Source organism: Nasonia vitripennis, unplaced genomic scaffold (assembly GCF_009193385.2).
Source record: "Nasonia vitripennis strain AsymCx unplaced genomic scaffold, Nvit_psr_1.1 unplaced0095, whole genome shotgun sequence".
NCBI lineage: Eukaryota > Metazoa > Arthropoda > Insecta > Hymenoptera > Pteromalidae > Nasonia > Nasonia vitripennis.
The window spans coordinates 22,501-30,000 of record NW_022279874.1 but is presented as its reverse complement, the minus strand read 5'-3'; positions in this window follow the sequence as shown (position 1 = coordinate 30,000).

Below are 7,500 nucleotides of genomic sequence, written 5' to 3'. Positions count from 1 at the left end.
TCAATGAGTAATGTGCGAGCACGAATGAGTGATACGCGAGCACAAATGAGTGATGTGCGAGCAAGAATGAGCAATGTGCGAGCACGAATGAGTGATGTGCGAGCACGAATGAGCAATGTGCGAGCTCAAATGAGTGATGTGCGAGCACGAATGAGCAATGTGCGAGCACAAATGAGTGATGTGCGAGCGTCAATGAGTGATGTGCGAGCGTCAATGAGTGATGTGCGAGCGTCAATGAGTAATATGCGAGCGTCAATGAGTAATGTGCGAGCACGAATGAGTGATGTGCGAGCACGAATGAGTGATACGCGAGCACAAATGAGTGATGTGCGAGCGTCAATGAGTGATGTGCGAGCACGAATGAGTAATATGCGAGCGTCAATGAGTGATGTGCGAGCGTCTATGAGTGATGTGCGAACACGAATGAGTGATACGCGAGAGTCAATGAGTGATGTGCGAGCGTCAATGAGTAATGTGCGAGCACGAATGAGTGATGTGCGAGCACGAATGAGTGATACGCGAGCACAAATGAGTGATGTGCGAGCGTCAATGAGTGATGTGCGAGCACGAATGAGTGATGTGCGAGCACGAATGAGCAATGTGCGAGCTCAAATGAGTGATGTGCGAGCACGAATGAGTATACCGAAATCTCAGGGTTCACCCAACTGCCCTGGCAGAAATGCGACCCTCCCGGGGCTCTTCCGTTCGGAAGATGGTAGATAGGGACAGTGGGAATCTCGTTAATGCATGCGAGCAATCTTCGTATAGATAGCTAAACGTTTCAGTTTACTGATTTAATCATTTTCTGCTCCCGCCGTTCGCACCGATCCCTATGTAATAATATTTCGCGCCTGACGTGATCACATTTCGTCGTAGATAGTGACAGTTATAATGTAGATTTATATAGCAAGAATGAGAGATATGCGAGCACGAATGAGTGATGTGCGAGCACGAATGAGCAATGTGCGAGCTCAAATGAGTGATGTGCGAGCACGAATGAGTGATGTGCGAGCGTCAATGAGTAATATGCGAGCGTCAATGAGTAATGTGCGAGCACGAATGAGTGATGTGCGAGCACGAATGAGTGATACGCGAGCGTCAATGAGTGATGTGCGAGCGTCTATATGAGTGATGTGCGAACACGAAATGAGTGATACGCGAGCGTCACATGAGTGAGTGCGAGCGTCAATGAGTGATAGTGCGAGAACGAATGAGTGATGTGCGAGCACGAATGAGTAATATTTGCGAAGCGTCAATGAGAATGTGCGAGCGTCAATGAGTGATGTGCGAGCGTCAATGAGTAATGTGCGAGCACGAATTGAGTGATACGCGAGCACAAATGAGTGATGTGCGAGCAAGAATGAGCAATGTGCGAGCACGAATGAGTGATGTGCGAGCACGAATGAGCAATGTGCGAGCTCAAATGAGTGATGTGCGAGCACGAATGAGCAATGTGCGAGCACAAATGAGTGATGTGCGAGCGTCAATGAGTGATGGCGAGCGTCAATGAGTGATGTGCGAGCGTCAATGAGTAATATGCGAGCGTCAATGAGTAATGTGCGAGCACGAATGAGTGATGTGCGAGCACGAATGAGTGATACGCGAGCACAAATGAGTGAATGTGCGAGCGTCAATGAGTGATGTGCGAGCACGAATGAGTAATATGCGAGCGTCAATGAGTGATGTGCGAGCGTCATGAGTGATGTGCGAACCACGAATGATGTGATACGCGAGAGTCAATGAGTGATGTGCGAGCGTCAATGAGTAATGTGCGAGCACGAATGAGTGATGTGCGAGCACGAATGAGTGATACCGCGAGCACAAATGAGTGATGTGCGAGCGTCAATGAGTGATGTGCGAGCACGAATGAGTGATGTGCGAGCACGAATGAGCAATGTGCGAGCTCAAATGAGTGATGTGCGAGCACGAATGAGTATACCGAAATCTCAGGGTTCACCCAACTGCCCTGGCAGAAATGCGACCCTCCCGGGGCTCTCCGTTCGGAAGATGGTAGATAGGGACAGTGGGAATCTCGTTAATGCATGCGAGCAATCTTCGTATAGATAGCTAAACGTTTCAGTTTACTGATTTAATCATTTCTCTCCCGCCGTTCGCACCGATCCCTATGTAATAATATTTCGCGCCTGACGTGATCACATTCGTCGTAGATAGTGACATTATAATGTAGATTTATATAGCAAGAATGAGGATATGCGAGCACGAATGAGTGATGTGCGAGCACGAATGAGCAATGTGCGAGCTCAAATGAGTGATGTGCGAGCACGAATGAGTGATGTGCGAGCGTCAATGAGTAATATGCGAGCGTCAATGAGTAATGTGCGAGCACGAATGAGTGATGTGCGAGTCACGAATGAGTGATACGCGAGCGTCAATGAGTGATGTGCGAGCGTCTGAGTGATGTCGAAACGAATGAGTGATACGCGAGCGTCAATGATGATGTGCGAGCGTCAATGAGTGATGTGCGAACGAAATGAGTGATGTGCGAGCACGAATGAGTAATGTGCGAGCGTCAATGAGTAATGTGCGAGCACGAATGAGTGATGTGCGAGCAAGAATGAGTAATATGCGAGCGTCAATGAGTGATGTGCGAGCACGAATGAGTGATGTGCGAGCACGAATGAGCAATGTGCGAGCGTCAATGAGTGATGTGCGAGCGTCAATGAGTGATGTGCGAACACGAATGAGCAATGCGAGCGTCAATGAGTGATGTGCGAGCGTCAATGAGTAATATGCGAGCACGAAATGAGTAATGTGCGAGCACGAATGAGTGATGTGCGAGCAAGAATGAGTAATATGCGAGCGTCAATGAGTGATGTGCGAGCACGAATGAGTGATGTGCGAGCGTCAATGAGTGATGTGCGAGCGTCAATGAGTATGTGCGAGCACGAATGAGTGATACGCGAGCGTCAATGAGTGATGTGCGAGCGTCAATGAGTGATGTGCGAGAACGAATGGAGTGATGTGCGAGCACGAATGAGTAATATGCGAGCGTCAATGAGTAATGTGCGAGCGTCAATGAGTGATGTGCGAGCGTCAATGAGTAATGTGCGAGCACGAAGAGTGATACGCGAGGCACAAATGAGTGATGTGCGAGCAAGAATGAGCAATGTGCGAGCACGAATGAGTGATGTGCGAGCACGAATGAGCAATGTGCGAGCTCAAATGAGTGATGTGCGAGCACGAATGAGCAATGTGCGAGCACAAATGAGTGATGTGCGAGCGTCAATGAGTGATGTGCGAGCGCCAATGAGTGATGTGCGAGCCCAATGAGTAATGTGCGAGCGTCAATGAGTAATGTGCGAGCACGAATGAGTGATGTGCGAGCACGAATGAGTGATACGCGAGCACAAATGAGTGATGTGCGAGCGTCAATGAGTGATGTGCGAGCACGAATGAGTAATATGCGAGCGTCAATGAGTGATGTGCGAGCGTCTATGAGTGATGTGCGAACACGAATGAGTGATACGCGAGAGTCAATGAGTGATGTGCGAGCGTCAATGAGTAATGTGCGAGCACGAATGAGTGATGTGCGAGCACGAATGAGTGATACGCGAGCACAAATGAGTGATGTGCGAGCGTCAATGAGTGATGTGCGAGCACGAATGAGTGATGTGCGAGCACGAATGAGCAATGTGCGAGCTCAAATGAGTGATGTGCGAGCACGAATGAGTATACCGAAATCTCAGGGTTCACCCAACTGCCCTGGCAGAAATGCGACCCTCCCGGGGCTCTTCCGTTCGGAAGATGGTAGATAGGGACAGTGGGAATCTCGTTAATGCATGCGAGCAATCTTCGTATAGATAGCTAAACGTTTCAGTTTACTGATTTAATCATTTTCTGCTCCCGCCGTTCGCACCGATCCCTATGTAATAATATTTCGCGCCTGACGTGATCACATTTCGTCGTAGATAGTGACAGTTATAATGTAGATTTATATAGCAAGAATGAGAGATATGCGAGCACGAATGAGTGATGTGCGAGCACGAATGAGCAATGTGCGAGCTCAAATGAGTGATGTGCGAGCACGAATGAGTGATGTGCGAGCGTCAATGAGTAATATGCGAGCGTCAATGAGTAATGTGCGAGCACGAATGAGTGATGTGCGAGCACGAATGAGTGATACGCGAGCGTCAATGAGTGATGTGCGAGCGTCTATGAGTGATGTGCGAACACGAATGAGTGATACGCGAGCGTCAATGAGTGATGTGCGAGCGTCAATGAGTGATGTGCGAGAACGAATGAGTGATGTGCGAGCAAGAATGAGTAATATGCGAGCGTCAATGAGTGATGTGCGAGCACGAATGAGTGATGTGCGAGCGTCAATGAGTGATGTGCGAGCACGAATGAGTGATGTGCGAGCACGAATGAGCAATGTGCGAGCTCAAATGAGTGATGTGCGAGCGTCAATGAGTGATGTGCGAGCGACAATGAGTGATGTGCGAGAACGAATGAGTGATACGCGAGATCCAATTAGTGAAGTGCGAGCGTCAATGAGTGATGTGCGAGCGTCAATGAGTAATGTGCGAGCACGAATGAGTGATATGCGAGCGTCAATGAGTGATGTGCGAGCGTCAATGAGTGATGTGCGAGCACGAATGAGTGATGTGCGAGCACGAATGAGCAATGTGCGAGCTCAAATGAGTGATGTGCGAGCGTCAATGAGTGATGTGCGAGCACGGAGCTCGAAAAAGTCTAAGTCGCCCCACACGCATTGCTCTCGAGGCTCGAAAAAGTCTAAGTCGCCCCACACGCATTGCTTTCTCTCGGAGGCTCGAAAAAGTCTAAGTCGCCCCACACGCATTGCTTTCTCTCGGAGGCTCGAAAAAGTCTAAGTCGCCCCACACGCATTGCTTTCTCTCGGAGGCTCGAAAAAGTCTAAGTCGCCCCACACGCATTGCTTTCTCTCGGAGGCTCGAAAAAGTCTAAGTCGCCCCACACGCATTGCTTTCTCTCGGAGGCTCGAAAAAGTCTAAGTCGCCCCACACGCATTGCTTTCTCTCGGAGGCTCGAAAAAGTCTAAGTCGCCCCACACGCATTGCTTTCTCTCGGAGGCTCGAAAAAGTCTAAGTCGCCCCACACGCATTGCTTTCTCTCGGAGGCTCGAAAAAGTCTAAGTCGCCCCACACGCATTGCTTTCTCTCGGAGGCTCGAAAAAGTCTAAGTCGCCCCACACGCATTGCTTTCTCTCGGAGGCTCGAAAAAGTCTAAGTCGCCCCACACGCATTGCTTTCTCTCGGAGGCTCGAAAAAGTCTAAGTCGCCCCACACGCATTGCTTTCTCTCGGAGGCTCGAAAAAGTCTAAGTCGCCCCACACGCATTGCTTTCTCTCGGAGGCTCGAAAAAAGTCTAAGTCGCCCCACACGCATTGCTTTCTCTCGGAGGCTCGAAAAAGTCTAAGTCGCCCCACACGCATTGCTTTCTCTCGGAGGCTCGAAAAAGTCTAAGTCGCCCCACACGCATTGCTTTCTCTCGGAGGCTCGAAAAAGTCTAAGTCGCCCCACACGCATTGCTTTCTCTCGGAGGCTCGAAAAAGTCTAAGTCGCCCCACACGCATTGCTTTCTCTCGGAGGCTCGAAAGTTAAGTCGCCCCACCATTCTTCTCTCGGAGGCTCGAAAAAGTCTAAGTCGCCCCACACGCATTGCTTTCTCTCGGAGGCTCGAAAAAGTCTAAGTCGCCCCACACGCATTGCTTTCTCTCGGAGGCTCGAAAAAGTCTAAGTCGCCCCACACGCATTGCTTTCTCTCGGAGGCTCGAAAAAGTCTAAGTCGCCCCACACGCATTGCTTTCTCTCGGAGGCTCGAAAAGTCTAAGTCGCCCCACACGCATTGCTTTCTCTCGGAGGCTCGAAAAAGTCTAAGTCGCCCCACACGCATTGCTTTCTCTCGGAGGCTCGAAAAAGTCTAAGTCGCCCCACACGCATTGCTTTCTCTCGGAGGCTCGAAAAAGTCTAAGTCGCCCCACACGCATTGCTTTCTCTCGGAGGCTCGAAAAAGTCTAAGTCGCCCCACACGCATTGCTTTCTCTCGGAGGCTCGAAAAAGTCTAAGTCGCCCCACACGCATTGCTTTCTCTCGGAGGCTCGAAAAAGTCTAAGTCGCCCCACACGCATTGCTTTCTCTCGGAGGCTCGAAAAAGTCTAAGTCGCCCCACACGCATTGCTTTCTCTCGGAGGCTCGAAAAAGTCTAAGTCGCCCCACACGCATTGCTTTCTCTCGGAGGCTCGAAAAAGTCTAAGTCGCCCCACACGCATTGCTTTCTCTCGGAGGCTCGAAAAAGTCTAAGTCGCCCCACACGCATTGCTTTCTCTCGGAGGCTCGAAAAAGTCTAAGTCGCCCCACACGCATTGCTTTCTCTCGGAGGCTCGAAAAAGTCTAAGTCGCCCCACACGCATTGCTTTCTCTCGGAGGCTCGAAAAAGTCTAAGTCGCCCCACACGCATTGCTTTCTCTCGGAGGCTCGAAAAAGTCTAAGTCGCCCCACACGCATTGCTTTCTCTCGGAGGCTCGAAAAAGTCTAAGTCGCCCCACACGCATTGCTTTCTCTCGGAGGCTCGAAAAAGTCTAAGTCGCCCCACACGCATTGCTTTCTCTCGGAGGCTCGAAAAAGTCTAAGTCGCCCCACACGCATTGCTTTCTCTCGGAGGCTCGAAAAAGTCTAAGTCGCCCCACACGCATTGCTTTCTCTCGGAGGCTCGAAAAAGTCTAAGTCGCCCCACACGCATTGCTTTCTCTCGGAGGCTCGAAAAAGTCTAAGTCGCCCCACACGCATTGCTTTCTCTCGGAGGCTCGAAAAAGTCTAAGTCGCCCCACACGCATTGCTTTCTCTCGGAGGCTCGAAAAAGTCTAAGTCGCCCCACACGCATTGCTTTCTCTCGGAGGCTCGAAAAAGTCTAAGTCGCCCCACACGCATTGCTTTCTCTCGGAGGCTCGAAAAAGTCTAAGTCGCCCCACACGCATTGCTTTCTCTCGGAGGCTCGAAAAAGTCTAAGTCGCCCCACACGCATTGCTTTCTCTCGGAGGCTCGAAAAAGTCTAAGTCGCCCCACACGCATTGCTTTCTCTCGGAGGCTCGAAAAAGTCTAAGTCGCCCCACACGCATTGCTTTCTCTCGGAGGCTCGAAAAAGTCTAAGTCGCCCCACACGCATTGCTTTCTCTCGGAGGCTCGAAAAAGTCTAAGTCGCCCCACACGCATTGCTTTCTCTCGGAGGCTCGAAAAAGTCTAAGTCGCCCCACACGCATTGCTTTCTCTCGGAGGCTCGAAAAAGTCTAAGTCGCCCCACACGCATTGCTTTCTCTCGGAGGCTCGAAAAAGTCTAAGTCGCCCCACACGCATTGCTTTCTCTCGGAGGCTCGAAAAAGTCTAAGTCGCCCCACACGCATTGCTTTCTCTCGGAGGCTCGAAAAAGTCTAAGTCGCCCCACACGCATTGCTTTCTCTCGGAGGCTCGAAAAAGTCTAAGTCGCCCCACACGCATTGCTTTC